The following is a 21397-nucleotide window of genomic DNA, read 5'->3' on the forward strand; positions in this document are numbered from 1 at the left end:
GATTCTCAAAACAGTCGTCAGTCCGAACACAAAGAAACACACAAGACACACACAGAAACCATCCTCCAGGCGACCACCACAGAATCACAGTAATACCACAGAAAATGACAAAAACAAACCAATACAGGGCATCCTAGAAGCAATTCCCACAGTAGCATGATACATACCAGGCAGTAGCTCACTCTGAACTACCGCTGGGACCAGGAGGACAGCTTCTGATCCACCGTCCCAGCAGGAATCTGGAGCATCCTCCAATTTCCTGTGGCCTGTTACTCCCCAGTACATCTGCCCATCACAGCGACCACCCAGATGGTGTCTCTTATGAGAACCTCAGAACCTGAGACCTGTCCAAAATCAAACCTGAAACCTGAAACCTGAAACCAGTTGTCCCCTCCCAGGACCTAACAGACAAAGACAGACAAACTGAAAGCAGAATCAGAAGGCAGTCTAGTGGAGGATACACAAGTGAACAAGACAGACAGACAGACAGACACAAACAGACAGACACACTTTACCTTGCTCAAGCAGCTCTCTGATGCACGGTGTCTGGGTCCTCTTGAGGAGGTTCTTCCCTGGCAACGCACGAAATGTTGGAGGCCACCAAAAGACCCACACTCACAAAGACCACAGAGACCAGCATCACTGCAAACCTCAGGAAGTTTATTATTATTATTATTATTATTATTATTATTATTATTATTATTCCAATGCATTGGGGACCATCCTCCCCCCTCAGCACGCAGGCAAGAGGATAGACCCCTACTGAACAAAGAACACACTTTTTATACCCTGTGAGAATTTAGGCAACAGGACTAGCTGGCTTATTCTAATTGGTGTAGCAAGTAACCATTTCAGGCATTGGTTGATTTGTATAGGGTGAGTAAGTAACCCTTTGGCTTAGTCCCTCACTCTGCTTTCCCTTGTGGTTTTGAACGTATGGGTCAGCTATTAAGGTCAGAACTATTAACATCATGACTATTAATGTCAGGGGAACTCTAGCGACAAGGTCAGGGTCATTTGTGGTCTTTAGTGTGAGGCAGGGCAGGAGAATTTTTCTGGGAACTGTTAATATTGTTTTGGCAGCTGCAGGCTTAGTCTGGTCATTATTCAGGATCAATAAACTTAGACATAAGGATGGAATAATAATCTAGGCACTATCTGAACCAAAACACAAAAGTCATGGTCATTCTGACTGCTAAAACTATACAGTTTGGAAATCTCTTCAAAGGGGGAAGGGGCTGGGTGGGTCTTAAGCTATTTTGGATTCTACAGTTAGCTTCTTGAGTTTCTTATATATTTTGGATATTAGCCCTCTATCGAATGTGCAGTGATTTTTTTCCCAATCTGTAGGTTGCCGATTTGTCTTAATGGCTATGTCCTTTACCCGACAGAAGCTTTCCAGTTTCATGAGGTCCCAGTTATCAATTCTTAATCTCAGACCCTGAGCCATTGGAGTTCTGCTTAGGAAATTTCCCCTTGTGCCAATGAGTTCAAGGCTCTTTCTCAATTTCTCTTTTATTAGATGTAGTGTATCTGATTTTATGTTGATGTCCTTGATCCACTTGGACTTGAGCTTTGTGCAAGAGGACAAATATGGGTCTTTTTTAATTTTTCTACATACCAACAGACAGTTAGACTAGTACCATTTACTGAAGATGCTTTCTTTTATCCATTGTATATTTTTGGCTTCTTTGTCAAAGATCAATTGTCTGTAAGCGTGTGGTTCTATTTCTGAGTCTTCAATTCTATTCCATTGATCAGCATGTCTGTCTCTGTACCAATACCATGCAGTTTTTATCACAACTTCTCTGTAGTAAAGCTTGAGGTCATGGATGGTGATTTACCCAGCACTTCTTTTATTGTTAAGAATTGTTTTTGCGGGGCTGGCAAGATGGCTCAGTGGGTAAGAGCACCCGACTGTTCTTCCCAAGGTCCAGAGTTCAAATCCCAGCAACCACATGGTGGCTCACAACCATCCGTAACAAGATCTGGCGCCCTCTTCTGGAGTGTCTGAAGACAGCTACAGTGTACTTACATATAATAAATAAATAAATCTTTTTAAAAAAAAAAAGAATTGTTTTTGCTATTCTGGGCTTTTTGCCTTTCCAGATGAATTTGAGAACTGCTCTTCCCATGTCTTTGAAGAATTGTGTTGGAACTTTAATGGGGGCTGTGTTGAATTTGCAGATTGCCTTTAGAAGGATAGCTATTTTTACTATATTAATTCTGCTGACCCATGAGCATGGGATATCTCTCCACTTTCTGAGATCTTATTTGATTTCTTTCTTGAGAAACTTGAAGTTATTGTCATAAAGGTCTTTAATTTGTTTGGTTAGAGTTACCCCAAGATGAAGCCAAGATTCTGACATTAAGCATGCTAGAGTTCTGTAGTGTCTCATTTACTTTCCTCACTGTCTATCACACCAAAAAAAAAAGTTCATGGTGGCCACAGAAGTATCCTTAATATTGGCCTCCAGTGAAGTGTACTAAAGTCTATATTTTTCTCTAAGTACTATATCATTTTAAGTCAGGAATTCTTTGCCTGAACTCAGAGATAAAACACACACTAGATGAAATAGAGTATATTCATATTAATGTTTTGTGTTTCCTACATATGGAACTACATGGAACAAATGTAGCAAATCTATCACTTTTCAATTTAGATATTACATCTCAATATAGAATTTACTTCAATAAACAAATATAACCTCTGTCTTAGTCAGGGTTACTATTTCTGGACAAAAAATCATGAGCAAAAAGCAAGTTGGGGGAAAACAGGGTTATTCAAATTACACTTTCCACATTGCTGTTCATCAGGAAGCAAGAGCTGATGCAGAGGCCATGGAGGAATGTTACTTACTGGCTTGCTCAGCTTGCTTTCTTATAGAACCCAAGACTACCAGCCCTGAGATGGAACCACCCACAAGGGGCCCTCCTCCCTGAATTACAAATTGAGAAAATGCCTTACAGTTGGATCTCATGGAGGCATTTCCTCAGCCATAGCTCCTTTCTCTGTGATAACTCCAGCTAGTGTCAAGTTGACACAAAATCAGCCAGGTTTTTTAAATTAGCAAATAGCTCCCACAGATTGCTCTTCTAAATTCAAGAGGATTTAGTACATCTTATGACCAGTTGATTTTAGAACTGTGAAGGTCATATGAGATATTTGACAGCTCACAACAGCTTCTAAGTTCCAGGGGATTTGACACCCTCTTCCAGCCTTCATGGGCACCCATATGCACAGGGTTTTCATTCAAGTAAAAAAGTGAAGCACATTCCAGTAAGCACTGATACTCTCCAAGCATGACTTACATATTGGAATTTTGAAACTTAGGACTTCTTCTCCCAAGGTACATATAAAAGTGAGCATTCATATATTATTCATTAAAAGCACTTTTGTTCCTGTTTCAAAATCTATTTTTGGGAGTCAAAATGAAAGTGTTTTGTGATTAGCCAATTTTAGCCAAGTTCTCAAATACCAGATAGGGGCTAGTTAAAGCAAACATAAAGTGTTAAATAAGCCACTGAATCTCTGAAAAACTATAGTGATGAATCCACAGAAAAGAATTCTTTAGAGAACAAAAATGTTGCCTTGCAGATAAAGAAGAACAGACAGGGGACAGGGAGTGGATGGGCTGGAGCCTGCTGGTGGCAGTGCGATGTTGTAGCTGTGGGACAGGGTGGACTCAACGGGCATTAGTCCCATGGTGCTGCTGGCAGCTGGCGAGGATGTAGGTGAGGGCCGGCCACCAGCAGGCATGCAGCTACTTAAGACCCATGTAGCCTCCATGACCCTACACACCAAGCCCCCATCAAGGAGTACTTGGTGTTCTGGCCCTGTACCACCGAGCAGGCAGTGGAGGAGATCCGCACCTTGGTAAGGCCAGTGGAGGGTGAGGAGATCCAGAGGTTGTGGCTGCTGACCAAGGTGAACCACTAGATAATGAAAAGGAGCGGCTGGTGCTGGTCACTGACCAATGGTTGCTCATCTGCAAATATGACTTCATCAACTATTAGTGCCAGCAGGTGGTCAGGGTGGTGCTCAGCTCAGTAGACACCATCTCCTGTGGAGAATTTCAGTTTCCTCCAAAGTCGCTCAACAAATAGGTGCACCCGTTACACATTACACATCAGGGCCCCAGTCAATCCTGTAAGTAATATTGTTCCACTCTCTTGTGAGGTAAAGGTCTCATTTTGAAGGACCAGGGGAAAGGACCTTAAAGGCTTGTGATTTGAGAGTGGGCCAGTACCTCCATGAAAGAGATGCTAGCACAATTGGTCACTCTTCCCTCACTGAAAACTATTCATTTAAATACCGATAAGATTCATGGAAGCAGAGCACACTATCAAAAGCTTTGTAGGGACTCTGGGAATTTTACCTCCAGGAGGAGGGAGACAACAGGGCATGTGCTCAGTAGTACTAAAAATTTGATACATCATAAAAGACTTAACAGTCAGTCTTCAGGGACTTGCTATAAAAGAATTATTTGAATAGAACCTCCAGGAACCTAATGGCTACAGACTTAAGCATCATTCAATAACATTAAGAACAAACAGTCATAATTTGGCCATATTGAACTATGCCTATGTTTCATAGGCTGTAACAAGGCTCAGCATCACCAAAGCATTAACTTCTTACACTTTTAAAGTGTGTGAAGCTGTTAGTGGAACCCATTGTTACAACAAACCACAGCTTCCCCAGCCATCCCTGATACTGAGTACAATGTTGTATTCCTGTGGTAAGCAAAGGCTTTCTCCCCCTCCCCATCAGGAGAGAAAGCTTTGGGGTTTACATTCAGTGGGACAAAACAGAGCTGCCCCTCTTTCATCAACGGATGGAACCCGTGGTCTATAAACATGCCCTATGCCACTTTCATGGAACACCTGATGACTGGCATGGACGAGAAGACAGTATCTCTGGGCCATGTAAGCAAACCAAGGCATGTGGCCCCAGCAGTTACAGCTGTAGGACAGCCACTCTCAAGTGTGAAGCCTGGAAGTGCAGCTCCTGACAGTGAGAAATTAGATGGTGCTGTTTAAGAACAGAGTCCCTATTCCATTGCAGGATGCTCAGTCTGGATTGGGTGAGTGAGTGAACATGGAAAAAGCCCACAGTGCTGGTGGGGCTTGGCAGGTGCTGCTGGTGGCACAGGTACTCTGGAAGTACCAGGGAGAGGTGCTGAGGGAGCACTGAGCACTCTGGGTTGAGAAAGCCCTGTTACTTGGTTACACCATAGTCCTCATAAATTCCTCCACCTGTGATGCTACCTGTCAGTCAACACACCAGTGCAGGCAGTGTGTGCTGTTAGAACATTACATGCTTAGTGAGGTTCCATTTCAGAGCATGTGTGTCTGTAAAAAAATTTAATGCCTGTTGCACTGGCAGCACCTTGTCTCAGGCTGCCAAGTTCCTTGTTTGCATCTTTAGAGATAGAATGGTACTCTCTAGATTGGGCTTAAAGCATGTCCCATCATGATGTTTGTGCAGGATGAACCACCTGATGACACAGCTTGTAGGACCCATCCTGTCATCAGTGATGTCATCAGTATGTGGTGTTTGGAAGGATTTGATATAAGAATCTTCATTTCCCCATGGAGTATTATTGTCTTAGCTTGAGATTAAGGTTCCATGTTTATTCTCTCATTAAAACTGGAAAGCTTCAAGACTCTCCAAATCCAAGCTGCCAAGAAAGCCCAGAAGGAAAGCCCACTGCCAGGGCAGTGCTGGTGCTACAGAGCCTCTTCCTCATCAAGACCCCCTTGGGGTTGATGTCCTTCATTAACAAGGAAGCCAACCTGGGCAACTACATGACCAGGGACAAGATAGCTTTCTAGACAACTGTGTCCCAGGAAACCAAGGTGATGGGGATTCCATGTGCCACCACATGACACCCACTGGCTGGAGGAACAAGGGCATTGTCCCATTATGTGTTTGGTTAGAATAGTCAAGTGTATTATGTATATCTAGTTGGATATTGGACACCTTAGCAACATGATCTTACAAATGCAGATTCAGGTGCTCCCATACCACTGTATTCCTTCTGTAACTCATGTTCTCCCTCCAGCATGCTGATCACAATGTACCCACCCACTTGTGCTGTGTAGACTGTTGAATACATCTGAGTGCAGTGAGTGTCTTCTGCACATGCACATATATTAACTCTCCCCATCAAGTGCTCTATTTTATAATTCAGCCCATTTTTTAAAGCTGAATACAATAGCAGCCAGCAGACAGTCACTGAGAAAGACAGTCTTCCTGGCAGCTCCTAGTGAAGTTACATATCTATGAATATGTTTTACTGAGAATCACACTTTATAAATTAATCCAGGTTGTGTTGATACAGCAATTTTCCTAGGCCCAAAAGTTTACTCTCATAACATAAGCTAGCCCCTTCCAGAAGTCATGGTGTTGGGTTTCTATCATCCTGTCTCTGTTTAAAAGAGACTAAATAGTTGTGTTTTAAAAGTGCATGCCTATAAACAGATGAGCATCCTGAAGCTCACTGAGTACTGCCGGGCTTCATCATGCCAGCCACATGCAGTTTGCCACTGTAGCTTTAGCCTTGAAAGTGCACTACAGATGCTGGCCTGTCACTTTATACCTCTAGCTTTAGTTAACTGGCATGGATGTGACCAGAATGCCATGTCATGGACAATCCAAGAGGAAAGGTGACCTCAGATGGACCTGTCTTCAGCCTGTGCTTTTGTTCCAATAAAGATATTTAAAACCAAAAAAAAAAAAAAAAAAGAGCAGACAGGTGAATCAAAGCCTTTCCCATTACACATACAGTGTGATCACAAGATTTGGAGAGTCATTATACATTTTAGTGACATTTTACATTTCAATTCATACTTCAAGTGTAAGGAGAAAACAGTGTCTCAAATAAAGGAAGATAAACATTCTCAGGAGAAATTAGACCTTGAAGAAGGTATGGTGGTTTGAATATGCTTGGCCCATAGAAAGTGGCACTATTAGGAGGCATGGCCTTGTTAGAAGGAGCATATCACTGTGAAGGTGGTGCTTTGAGGTCTCCTAGTACTTAGTCTCTGCCTAGCGGGGAAGAACGTCTCCTTGTAGCTGCCTTTGGTTCAAGATGTAGAACTCTTGGCTCCTCCAGCACCAAGTCTGCCTGCAGGATGCCCATGCATCCCACCATTATGATAATGGACTGAAATTGTAAGCCAGCCCCAGTTAAATGTTTGCTTACATAAGCATTTTGGCCATGGAGTCTCTTCAAAGTAATAAAACCCTAACTAAGATGGAAGGAAAATCCAGTTCTCCTGGCCCCGACACCCTGACAGACAGGCCAAACTCAGGATCTCCTCTAGATGTTGGGACAAACCTTTCAGCCTTACCTGTATGCTTGCAAAATATAGTACTGCTAACTTTCTTCATTGTCCCACACAAGGTGTACAAGCCTTAGTTAGTGGTTACACTGGTGGATTTGCTAAAACTAAACAAGCTGTGAGTAATGACAAGAAGACAGAGGAGAGAAAGCATGTGTCTATTCATCAGTAAAGATTATTGCAAGAGACAATATTGGTAACAGAACTAGAGTCCTAGTTCAGGCCTTAACAACAACAGACACAAATCTCTGTATTACTAGGGTTGAAGAACTGACTTTTCATCTTCTAGAATTTCCTGAACCACACACACAAGATTGGCTTTTATGGAAAAAATTATTGCATATTCATCATGAAGTTAGGATGAGACAAATTAAGAATGAAAATCTTCAGGCTGCATTTTAGGGAAATTTTTACCTTAATTTGTTATATAGTTCCAGTGAAAGGAAGAGGAATTCAGATTCTCATGATTGATGGTGGAGAAACAAGGGCTATGGTTGTTCTTCAGACTCTGAAAAACTTTCAACAAATTCAGAAGCCAATTCATCAGCTTTTTTATTACATCTGAGGTGTAAGCACAGGTTGGATTTCTTGCTGACTTCTCCTAAGCCAACATTCCTTTTCACTCTTTTGATTGGAGTTGGGTAAAGTAAAGCCACTAGGTGGCAGTCTGTCCCACCTATTACAACAGATAAATGAAATTATCTATTTAAAAGGCTATCCTGAATATCCAGAATACAACTCACAGACTATATGAAACCAGGAAGAAAGACGATCACACCAAAATGTGGATGCACCAGTCCTACTCAGTAGTGAGAAGAGAATAATCTCTGGGAAGTAGAGGGAGTGAGGGATCTGGGAGAGAGTGAGGAAGGGGAGGAAAAAAGAGGGAACCATTTTAGATATGGAAGGAGATAGGGGAGAAGTACAGAGGGTCAGGAATTTGAAAGTAGGTATGTAGCAGTAGGGGAGGGGGGACTGGGGTAGCCACTAGAAAGTCCCAAATACCAGGGACCCAAGAGGTTGCCAGGACACAGCAGGGAGGACCTAAGCCAAAATACCCAACAAAGGGTAGATAGAACTTGTAGAGACCATATCCAGTAGATAGGCTTGCCTCCCACTTGAAAGATGGGGCCACACACCCACCTCAAAAATATTAATCCAGAATTCCTCCTGTCAAAAGGAAATGCAGGGACAAAGAGTGGAGCAGTAACTGAAGGAAAGACCACCCAGAGACTGACCCACTGCTCCCCCACTCACACTCATCTGCAGACTTGGAACTCAGTCGGGACTCCAGGGCTGTGAGAGCTGTCTCAGTCTCCTTCAAGATCAAGTAGGTATCCTGAGTGTGGAAGTCCAGAAGTGAGGCACAGACTGTAGCAAAGTCTTGTATGAGCAAGTGGCTAGAAATGGGGGGGGGGGATTGCCTGGTGCTGGGGAAGAGGGGACACTGGTTGGCTCCTTAGTGAAACTCTCTTGCTAGGTAAAGGTCAGAGTCTCCAGACACCGAAGCAGTCTTGGCCAAGGGGTCCTCTGAGTCACTCTGTGTGCCATCTTCATGCTTGTGGTCCTTCCAAGTTCCAGTTTGGACAGGAAGGTAGCTTTTGGTACTGCGGTGGTCATCGCCTGGGCCATCCTGGTGCAGCAGGCTTGGGTCATTCTGCACCAGCCAGTCTTCCACCTTGGTTTCTGCTGAGACTATCTCCACAGATGTGGTCTTCTTGCAGGTGGGCCTCTGCTGGGGCAGGGAGAACTTAGTGATACGGTCTTTGATCTTCACTTTGCCTGGGCTACAGTCATCAAACTCAATGGTGAAGGAGGCATGGCTCTGCACCACAGGGGCCATCCCACCAATACCAGCCTCCTGCTCTTTTGTAGACCCTACCTTGTCCTGGGCTATTGTTCCCGCCCGCAGGAACACACAGGACACAAGATCCTTCCGTAGCTAATCTTTATTACATCTTGATGAGAAAGATCAACAAGGCTCAGAAACGTGTTGCTTAAATACCCCCTGGTGTGACGTGTCTATACCCAGCTGGTAGCTTCACCCACGATCCCCTATGCCCCGGGGATGGGCTAGTGACTTTGGCGGGCTTTTGCTCCTTGCACATGTGCACATAGCTTGTTCTTTGTTTAGTGGCATAAGGCACTGTGGAGCCAGCGCCATCTTATGATGGTAAATGTTATTGCGGCTCTCTACACTTCCTGGGTTAGCACCTCAGAGATCCTTGGTGGCTGCTGGGGCTTCTTTCGTGGGGATCTCAAAGTAGCTAGGCTCACGTCTGAACAAGTAGTCTGGTGGCTCGGCAGAAGCATGGCAGCTGTCTAGACCACCATTTTGCTGTGCCAGGTCCTTGGGACACTCTGGATAGGACTCCTCCTGGTGCTGATCTTCAGATGGTGTCCTACTGTAATCCTCACCCCACCAAGAGAGTTGCCCATACAGGGATGTGTGGTAAGCTACCGCCTCTGCTTCATGTCTTCAGTCCCCTCTCTCTGGCATGGACTGTGAGGAATCGCAGTAGGGTGTGTGATCTGGCATTGTATCACCCCTCTTGGGTGCAGAGACCTTGACACTAATCTGCAGCTGACTGGTGTTACTTCTCGTGCTTGAACGCCTCCTCAGAAACATGGTGCTGCACACGCTCTAGCTCGTACATGTTGGAATCATAGCCAAAGCAGATGACATCTTGAGCTTCAGTGTGATGTACTTCTGGTCTGGGGTGCACACATCATTCACAAATGTCCCATTAAGACTGGCCAGGTCCTTCACCCAGTGCTCGTCGTGGTTCTGGTCATAGTTTATGATGGCATGCTGCTTATCCACACTACTGGACTGCAACATGAACTCACATTCATCACACCTAACGAAGATGAGTTCTCCAGGGAGCCAGTGGCAGGTACCACTGCTGCTCACCAGAAACCAAGACATTCATCTTGGCACTGAGGAGGCCTGTCCATCAGGACGCTGCCCGACCCAGCCCAGCCCTCCACAGGCCCAGCAGAACACTTGGCAGGGCTGCTGCCTAGGACATGCCAGCATGTCCACAGGCTGGCAGCAGCCCTAGCCTAGCAGAGGACCGGGGCCTCGTGCAGTGGGTACCCTGATGTCTGCCAACTATACACTTTCCTGTATTTTGCACATATTTACACTTTCCTGTATTATGTATTTATCCACCGCTGAAATCAAAAAACCCTTAACAGAATTAGAACTAGAACAACAATTAGTTTTATATCTTTTTATATTATATTTTAATTAGCTTGCAGTTCAATTCTAGTCTATAAGTTACATATAAAATATATATTAAAACATAAATATACAATATAAAATAATTTAAAAATATAATTAGATATTTAAATTATTTTAAAATACTAGTCGATTTCTATCAGCCTCCTTGGTACATTCCTTTAGTTAACCCACAACCTACACCTTCTCTTTCCCCCTTTTCCCATCCCCATTTATAACTCTAACTCAGAGAATCCGCCCCCAACTCTGGTTCTTCCACATAACTTAGCTCTACTGTTCCCTCTAGTTATACTTTTTTGTATTTCTATTCCAAGATTTTAAGTTTCCATGTATCTTTCTCATAATTCTTCATTTTGGTTGAAGCATCCCCCTCTCCCTCATTTGCCATCCTTGCCCCTCCATGCCTGAACATTCCCACCCCTAATTATCCCCCTTTCTTCTTTCATTTCCCTATGTTTCACTACATCCCCTCTATTAATAGGTCCATGCTCAATGTCTTGTTTCTAGTTTCCTGGCTTCCTCATCTGTGCCAAGTTGAACATAACAAAAGACTCAAAGCTAATATACAGACATGAGAAAGAGAAGATGAATCATTTGTCTTTCCAAACCTAGGTTCCTCTCTTAGTATAATTCTTGCAGTTCTGTCCATTTACTCGAAGTTTCATGATTACATTTTTTTCAGCTGAGTAATAGTCCCTTGTGTGTACACAATTCCATTTTCCTTAAGAGTTCCACAGTTGATGAACATCTAATTTAATTTCATTTTCAATCTGTTGTAAATAAAGCACCAGTGAATACAGATGTGCAAATACCTCTGTGATAGGAAATACGGTCTTTTCAATATAATCCTAAGGAGCACTAAAACTGGGTTATACAGTAGGACTATTTAGAGTTGGGTTTTGTTGTTGCTTGTTTATTTGTTTGGGGGAGGAATTTTTTTGCTTTGTTTTTGAGACTCTCTATAGTGATTTCTGAGGTACCTGCAATAGTTTACACCACTAACAGTGTATAAGAGTAAATCAAATTCAAGAAAACATTAAGATTACAAGCCATGAAAATCAGTGTTTTTCCAAAGGATCTAAAGTTATATCAACATCTGCAAATCAGCATGTGTAATTCATTACATAAAAACAGAAGCCATATGTGAAAAGAACTTCAGTAAACTTCAGTATCCCTTCATAATAAAATAGCCTGAAGGAATTATGAACAGGGGAAATAGTTGTGTGGAATATAATACAACCTACATGTGAGACACTAATAGAAAACAGTATTATAAGTGGGGGAAAACTTCATGCATTTTCTCAAATTCTGGAATGAAAAAAAATAAACTCTCTCTGCTTTGTTTTATTTAATTTTTTTAATTTTTGAGACTTTCATACATGAATGCTATATTTCCACCATCTGCAACCCTCTCTCCTTGCAGCTCCTCCCATGAAAACACACGCGCGCGCACACACACACACACACACACACCTCTCTCTCTCTCTCTCTCTCTCTCTCTCTCTCTCTCTCTCTCTCTCTCTCTCTCTCTCTTCATGACCTCGTCCTTTATTTCATATATATATTATACTCCAGCTGTTGTCCCCCTTCCCGGTCCCTCTCCCGCAGCTCTTCATCCAATTCCTCTTACCCCCTGTCTCCAAGAGGGTGTTGTTCCCACCAGGCCTCTCCACTCCCTGGGGCATCAAGTCTTCTCCCATTGAGGACAGACCAGACAGTCATCTGCTATATAAGTGTTCAGGAACTTGGACCAGCTCCTGTATTCTGTCTTGTTAGTGGCTCAGTGTCTGAGAGGTCTCAGGGTTAGTTGAGGGTGCAGGTTAGTTGACACTGCTGGTCTTCCTATGGGGTTGCCCTCCTCCTCAGCTTCTTTCAGCTTTTCCCTAGTTCAACCACAGTCTATTAGTTGAGTGTAAATATCTGCATCTATCTCAGTCAGCTATTTGTTGGGCCTCTCAGAATACAGCCTGACTACGCTCCTGTCTGTAAGCATATGCCTATCTTGGGGCCTCCCAGAGTATTCACAGAACCTAGGGTCTCCCTTTCCTTTGATGCAAGATAAAGCAATCCTCTGCGACATAAGCAGCTAGAGCCATGGGTGCCTCCATGTATACTCTTTGGTTGGCGGTTTAGTCCCTGGGAGCTCTGGGGCATCTAGTTGGTTGTTATTGTTCTTCCTGTGGGATTGCAAACCCCTTCAGCTCCTTCATTCCTCCCTCTAACTCCTCCATTGGAGTCCCCTTGCTCAGTCTAATGGTTAGCTGCAAGCATCCAAATCTGTATTGGTAAGGCTCTGGCAGAGCCTCTCAGGGGACAGCCATACCAGGCTCCTATCAGCCAAAAGCAATCTACAGATTCAGTACAATTCCCATCAAAAAGTGAATTCAATTCTTCACAGAGATAGAAAGAACAATCCTCCAATTCATCTGTAATAACAAAAAACAACAACAAAACAAAACAAAGTTCTCAACAATAAGATAACTTAGGGGTGAATCACTATCCCTGACCTCAAGTTGTACTACAGAGCAATACTGATAAAAAACAAAGACAAACAAACAAAAACAGCATATTATTGGCACAGAGACAGCCAGGTAGATCAGTGGCATAGAATTGAAGACACAGATTTAAACCCAAACACCTACGGTCACCTGAACTTTAACAAAGAAACCAAAGCCATCCAGTGGGGAAAAAGACAGCATTTTCAACAAATGTTCCTGGTTTAACTGGTGGTCAGCATGTAGAAGAATGCAAATTGATCCACTCTTATTTCCTTGTACAAAGCTCAAATGCATGTGGATCAAGGATCTCTGCATAAAACCAGATACACTGAATCTAATAGAAGAGAAAGTGGGAAGGAGCCTCGAACACATCAGAACAGGGGAAATTTCCTCAACAGAACTCTACATACCGACTGCCAGTTAGAACAGCATCATTTATTAAAAATGCTTTCTTTATTCCACTGTCTGGTTTTGGATTCTTTGTCAAAGATCAAGTATCCATATGTATGTGGGTTTTATTTCTGTGTATTATTCTATTCCATTCATCAACCTGATCACATGATCATCTCATCACATGATGAAAAAGCATTTGCAAAATACAACACCCTTCATGTTAAAAGTATTGGAGATGGAAACATAGATACGAGCATCAGCAACAGAATACAAGAGATGTAAGAGAGAATCTCAGGTGCAGAAGATTCGATAGAGAACATCGGCACAACAATCAAGGAAAATGGAAAATGCAAAAAGATCCTAATTCAAAACATCCAGGAAATCCAGGACACAATGAGAAGACCAAACCTACGGATAATAGGAGTGGATGGGAATGAAGATTTTCAACTCAAAGGACCAGCAAACACCTTCAACAAAATTATAGAAGAAAACTTCCCAAATCTAAAGAAAGAGATGCCCATGAACATACAAGAAGCCTACAGAACTCCAAATAGACTGGACCAGAAAAGAAATACCTCCCGACACATAATAATCAGAATAACAAATGCACTAAATAAAGATAGAATACTAAAAGCAGTAAGAGAAAATGGCCAAGTAACATATAAATGCAGCCTATCAGAATTACACCAGATTTTTCACCAGAGACTATGAAAGCCAGAAGATCCTGGACAGATGTTATACAGACACTAAAAGAACACAAATTCCAGCCCAGGCTACTATACCCAGCCAAACTCTCAATTACCATAGATGTAGAAACCAAAGTATTCCACGACAAAACCAAATTCACCCATTATCTCTCCACAAATCCAGCCCTTCAAAGGATAATAACAGAAAAAAACCAATACAAGGACGGGAACCAAGCCCTAGAAAAAACAAGAAGGTAATCCCTCAACAAACCTAAAAGAAGACAGCCACAAGAACAGAATGCCAACTTCAACAACAAAAATAACAGGAAGCAATAATTACTTTTCCTTAATATCTCTTAATATCAATGCACTCAACTCCCCAATAAAAAGACATAGACTAACAAACTGGCTACACAAACAAGACCCAACATTTTGCTGCTTACAGGAAACTCATCTCAGAGAAAAAGATAGACACTACCTCAGAATGAAAGGCTGGAAAACAATTTTCCAAGCAAATGGTATGAAGAAACAAGCTGGAGGAGCCATTCTAATATCTGATAAGATTGACTTCCAACGGGCTGGTGAGATGGCTCAGTGGGTAAGAGCACCCGACTGCTCTTCCAAAGGTCCGAGGTTCAAATCCCAGCAACCACATGGTGGCTCACAACCATCCGTAACGAGATCTGGCGCCCTCTTCTGGAGTGTCTGAAGACAGCTGCAGTGTACTTACATATAATAAAAATAAATAAACCTTAAAAAAAAAAAAAAAAGATTGACTTCCAACCCAAAGTCATCAAAAAAGACAGGGAGGGGCACATAATACCCATCAAAGGTAAAATCCTCCAAGAGGAACTATCAATTCTGAATATCTATGCTCCAAATACAAGGGCAGCCACATTCATTAAAGAAACTTTAGTAAATCTCAAAGCACACATTGCACCTCATACAATAATAGTGGGAGACGTAAACACACCACTTTCACCAATGGACAGATCATAGAAACAGAAACTAAACAGGGACACAGTGAAACTAACAGAAGTTATGAATCAAATGGATATGGCAGATATCTACAGAACATTTTATCCTAAAACAAAAGGATAAACCTTCTTCTCAGCACCTCATGGTACCTTCTCCAAAACTGACCACATAATTGGTCACAAAACAGGCCTCAACAGATACAAAAATATTGAAATTGTCGCATGCATCCTATCAGATCACCATGGACTAAGGCTGATCTTCAATAACAAAATAAATAATAGGAAGCCAACATTCACGTGGAAACTGAACAACACACTTCTCAATGATACCTTGGTCAAGGAAGGAATAAAGAAAGAAATTAAGGACTTTTTAGAGTTCAATGAAAATGAAGCCACAACATACCCAAACTTATGGGACGCAATGAAAGCATTTCTAAGAGGAAAACTCATAGCTCTGAGTGCCTCCAAAAAGAAACTAGAGAGAGCACACATTAGCAGCTTGACAACACACCTAAAAGCACTAGAACAAAAGGAAGCAAATTCACCCAAGAGGAGAAGACGGCAGGAAATAATCAAACTCAGGGGCGAAATCAACCAAGTGGAAACAAGAACTATTCAAAGAATCAACCAATCAAGGAGCTGGTTCTTTGAGAAAATCAACAAGATAGATAAACACTTAGCCAGACTCACTAGAGGGCACAGGGAAAGCATTCTAATTAACAAAATCAGAAATGAAAAAGGAGACATAACAACAGATCCTGAAGAAATCCAAAACATCATCAGATCCTTCTACAAAAGGCTATACTCAACAAAACTGGAGAACCTGGATGAAATGGAGAAGTTCCTAGACACATACCAGGTACCAAAGTTGAATCAAGATCAGGTTAATGATCTAAACAGCCCTATATCCCCCAAAGAAATAGAAGCAGTCATTAATAGTTTCCCAACCAGAACAAGCCCAGGACCAGATGGGTTTAGTGCAGAGTTCTATCAGACCTTCAAAGAAGATCTAATCCCAGTTCTTCACAAACTATTCCACAAAATAGAAACAGAAGGTACTCTACCAAACTCATTCTATGAAGCCACAATTACTCTGATACCTAAATCACAAAAAGACCCAACAAAGATAGAAAACTTCAGACCAATATCCCTTATGAATATTGATGCAAAAATCCTCAATAAAGTTCTTGCTAACTGAATCCAAGAACACATCAAAACAATCATCCATCCTGACCAAGTAGGTTTCATCCCAGGGATGCAGGGATGGTTCAATATACGGAAATCCATCAACGTAATCCAGTATATAAACAAACTCAAAGACAAAAAACACATGATCATCTCGTTAGATGCAGAAAAAGCATTTGACAAGATCCAACACCCATTCATGATAAAAGTCTTGGAAAGATCAGGAATTCAAGGCCCATACCTAAACATGATAAAAACAATCTACAGCAAACCAGTAGCCAACATCAAAGTAAATGGTGAGAAGCTTGAAGCAATTCCCCTAAAATCAGGGACTAGACAAGGCTGTCCACTTTCTCCATACCTATTCAACATTGTACATGAAGTCCTAGCCAGAGCAATTCGACAACAAAAGGAGATCAAAGGGATACAAATTGGAAAAGATGAAGTCAAATTATCACTTTTTGCAGATGATATGATAGTATATATAAGTGACCCTAAAAATTCCACCAGAGAACTCCTAAACCTGATAAACAGCTTCGGTGAAGTAGCTGGATATAAAATTAACTCAAACAAATCAATGGCCTTTCTCTACACAAAGAATAAACAGGCTGAGAAAGAAATTAGGGAAACAACACCCTTCTCAAAAGTCACAAATAATATAAAATATCTTGGCGTGACTCTAACTAAGGAAGTGAAAAATCTGTATAACAAAAACTTCAAGTCTCTGAAGAAAGAAATTACAGAAGATCTCAGAAGATGGAAAGATCTTCCATGCTTATGGATTGGCAGGATCAACATTGTAAAAATGGCTATCTTGCCAAAAGCAATCTACAGATTCAATGCAATCCCCATCAAAATTCCAAATCAATTCTTCAACGAATTAGAAAGTGCAATCTGCAAATTCATCTGGAATAACAAAAAACCTAGGATATCAAAAACTCTTCTCAAGGATAAAAGAATCTCTGGTGGAATCACCATGCCGGACCTAAAGCTTTACTACAGAGCACTTGTGATAAAAACTGCGTGGTCCTGGTATAGTAACAGACAAGTAGACCAATGGAATAGAATTGAAGACCCAGAAATGAACCCACACACCTATGGTCACTTGATATTCGACAAGAGAGATAAAACCATCCAGTGGAAGAAAGACAGCATTTTCAACAAATGGTGCTGGCACAACTGGTTGTTAACATGTAGAAGAATGTGAATCGATCCATTCCTATCTAAGACTATTATACTAAGGTCAAGTCTAAGTGGATCAAGGAACTTCACATAAAACCAGAGACACTGAAACTTATAGAGGAGAAAGTGGGGAAAAGACTAGAAGATATGGGAACAGGGGAAAAATTCTTGAATAGAACAGCAATGGCTTGTGCTGTAAGATCGAGAATTGATAAGTGGGATCTCATGAAACTGCAAAGCTTCTGCAAGGCAAAAGACACCATCAATAAGACAAAAAAACCACCAACAGATTGGGAAAGGATCTTTACCTATCCTAAATCAGATAAGGGACTAATATCCAATATATATAAAGAACTCAAGAAGGTGGACTCCATAAAATCAAATAACCCCATGAAAAAATGGGGCTCATAACTGAACAAAGAATTCTCACCTGAGGAATACCGAATGGCAGAGAAGCACCTGAAAAAATGTTCAACATCCTTAATCATCAGGGAAATGCAACTCAAAACAACCCTGAGATTCCACCTCACACCAGTCAGAATGGCTAAGATCAAAAATTCAGGTGAGAGCAGATGCTGGCGAGGATGTGGAGAAAGAGGAACACTCCTCCATTGTTGGTGGGATTGCAAGCTTGTACAACCACTCTGGAAATCAGTCTGGCGGTTCCTCAGAAAATTGGACATAGTACTACCAGAGGATCCAGCAATACCTCTCCTGGACATATATCCAGAAGATGTCCCAACCGGTAAGAAGGACACATGCTCCACTATGTTCATAGCAGCCTTATTTATAATAGCCAGAAGCTGGAAAGAACCCAGATGCCCCTCAACAGAGGAATGGATACAGAAATTATGGTACATTTACACAATGGAGTACTACTCAGCTATTAAAAAGAATGAATTTATGAAATTCCTAGCCAAATGGATGGACCTGGAGGGCATCATCTTGAGTGAGGTAACACAATCACAAAGGAACTCACACAATATGTATTCACTGATAAGTGGATATTAGCCCAAAACTTAGGATACCCAAGATATAAGATACAATTTGCTAAATGCATGAAACTCAAGAAGAATGAAGACCAAAGTGTGGACAATATGCCCCTTCTTAGAATTGGGAACAAAACACCCATGGAAGGAGTTACAGAGACCAAGTTTGGAGCTGTGATGAAAGGATGGACCATCTAGAGACTGCCATATCCAGTGATCCATCCCATAATCAGCTTCCAAATGCTGACACCATTGCATACACTAGCAAGATTTTGCTGAAAGGACCCAAATATAGCTGTCTCTTGTGAGACTATGCCGGGGCCTAGCAAACACAGAAGTGGATGCTCACAGTCATCTATTGTATGTATCACAGGGCTCCCAATGGAGAAGCTAGAGAAAGTACCCAAGGAACTAAAGGGATCTGCAACCCTATAGTTGGAACAACATGATGAACTAACCAGTACCCCGGAGCTCTTTTCTCTAGCTGCATATGTATTGAAAGATGGCCTAGTCGGCCATCACTGGAAAGAGAGGCCCATTGGACTTGCAAACTTTATATGCCCCAATATAGGGTAATGCCAGGCCCAAAAGAATGGGAATGGGTGGGTAGGGAAGTGGGGGGAGGGTATGGGGGACTTTTGGGATAGCATTGGAAATGTAATTAAGGAAAATATGTAATAAAAAATCTTAAAAATTAAAAAAAAGTATTGGAGAGATCAGGAATTCAAGCCTATACCTAAACATAATAAAAGCAATATACAGCAAACCAGTATCAAATTAAATGGAGAGATATTTGAAGCAATCACAGACAAGAAAAGGCTTCCCATTCTCCCTGAATCTATTTAATATAGTACTTGAAGTTCTAGTTAGAGCAATCAAACAACAAAGGGAGATCAAGGGGAAACAAATTGGAAACAAAAGAAGTCAAGGTATCACTTTTTGCAAATTATATGATATACATAAGCGACCCAAAGAAAATGTATCAGAAAAGTTCTACAACTGATAAACAACTTCAGCAAAGGGGATGAATATAAAATTAACTCAAACAAATCAGTAGTCTTCATTTATACAAATGATAATGGGCTGAGAAAGAAAATATAGAAACAACACCCTTCACAATAGTCTCAAATAATAGAAAATATCTTGGTGTAACTCTTATCAAACAAGTGAAACTTCTGTATGACAAGAACTTCAAGCCTTTCAAGAAAGAAGTTGAAGAAGACCTCAGAAAATGGAACTATCTCCCACACTCATGTATTGGTAAGATTAACCAATAGCCACAGTAAAAGTGCCCATACTACCAAAAGCAATCTACAGATTCAATGCAATCTCCATCAAGATTCCAACACAACTCTTCACAGATGAAGAAAGAGCAATTCTCAATTTCATATGAAAAAACAAAAAAACTCAGGATAGTAAAAATAATTCTTTTTTTTTAACTGATAATAAATCCCAAAGAACTTTAGTGCAGAACAATTATTTGAGATATATACACCTTTACAATAAACTAAAACAAAAACAAATTTAATAAGATAAATAAGATAATGTGCTTACTTATTTTTTAGACAACAAATATTTATTGGTTTACATTACTCAGTTTTTTATTTTATTTATTGTTTTCTTTTTATTAGATATTTTATTCATTTACATTTCAAATGCTAACCCCAATGACATGCACTCACTGATAAGCAGATATTAGCCCAGAAACTTAGAATATCTAAGATACAATTTATAAAACACATGAAATTCAAGAAGAAGGAAGACCCCCCCAATGGAGAAGCTAGAGAAAGTACCCAAGGAGCTAAAGGGATCTGCAACCCTATAGGTGGAACAACATTATGAACTAACCAGTACCCAGGAGCTCTTGACTCTAGCTGCATATGTATCAAAAGATGGCCTAGTCGGCCATCACTGGAAAGAGAGGCCCATTGGATACACAAACTTTATATGCCCCAGTACAGGGGAACGCCAGGGCCAAAAAGTGGGAATGGGTGGGTAGGGGAGTGGGGGGGAGGGTATGAGGGACTTTTGGGATAGCATTGGAAATGTAAATGAGGAAAATACCTAATTAAAAAAATGAAGAAGGAAGACCAAAGTGTGGATACTTTGTTCCTTCTTCGAGTGGGGAACAAAATACCCATGGAAGGAGTTACAGAGACAAAGTTTGGAGCTGAGACAGAAGGAAGGACTGCCTCGCCCAGGGATCCATCACATATACAACCACCAAACCCAGACATTATTGCATATGCCAGAAAGATTTTGCTGACAGGGCCCTGACATAGCTATCTCTTGAGAGGCTATGCCAGTGCCTGACAAATACAGAAGTGGATGCTCAAAGTCATTTGTTGGATGGAACACAGGGCCTAATGAAGGAGCTAGAGAAAGTACCCAAGGAGCTAAATGGGTCTGCAACCCATTTAGGAGGAACAACAATATGGACTAACCAGTAACCCCCACCCCCCACCATCCACCCCCCCGAGCTGTATCTCTTCTTGCATATGTAGCAGAGGATGGCCTAGTTTGCCATCAATGAGAGGAAAGGCCCTTGGTCTTTTGAAGATCATATGCCCTGAGTATAGGGGAATGCCAGGGCCAGGAAGTGGGTGTGGACGGGTTGGGGAGCAGGGCAGGAGGAGGGTATAAGGGGCTTTGAGGAAAAGTTCTTAACATTAAAGAACTTCTGGGGGATTTACCATCCCTGACCTCAAGCTGTACTACAGTCCAATAGTGATAAAAACTTCATAGTATTGGAACAGAGACTTCTTTAACACCCCCACCAACACCTACCAGCTCAACATCTTAGCTGAAGTTTAGAACCAAAATACTAAACGAGCTAGACACTAGGTGGAGCCCTAGAATTTTCCTTTTTTTTTTTCAATTTTTTATTAGATATTTT

The 21397-nt window shown here is 41.5% G+C and overlaps 2 pseudogenes; both read left to right on the top strand.

Moving 5' to 3' along the window:
* Positions 1-3659: 3659 nt before the first annotated feature.
* Positions 3660-5835, top strand: LOC110299429 (tumor protein p63-regulated gene 1-like protein; annotated as a pseudogene).
* Positions 5836-5992: 157 nt separating this feature from the next.
* LOC110297976 (calcium-independent phospholipase A2-gamma pseudogene) lies at positions 5993-7942 on the top strand (annotated as a pseudogene).
* Positions 7943-21397: the final 13455 nt, after the last annotated feature.

This window comes from Mus caroli, unplaced genomic scaffold (genome assembly GCF_978045245.1).
Source record: "Mus caroli unplaced genomic scaffold, Mus_caroli_1 scaffold_8, whole genome shotgun sequence".
Taxonomy (NCBI): Eukaryota; Metazoa; Chordata; class Mammalia; order Rodentia; family Muridae; genus Mus; species Mus caroli.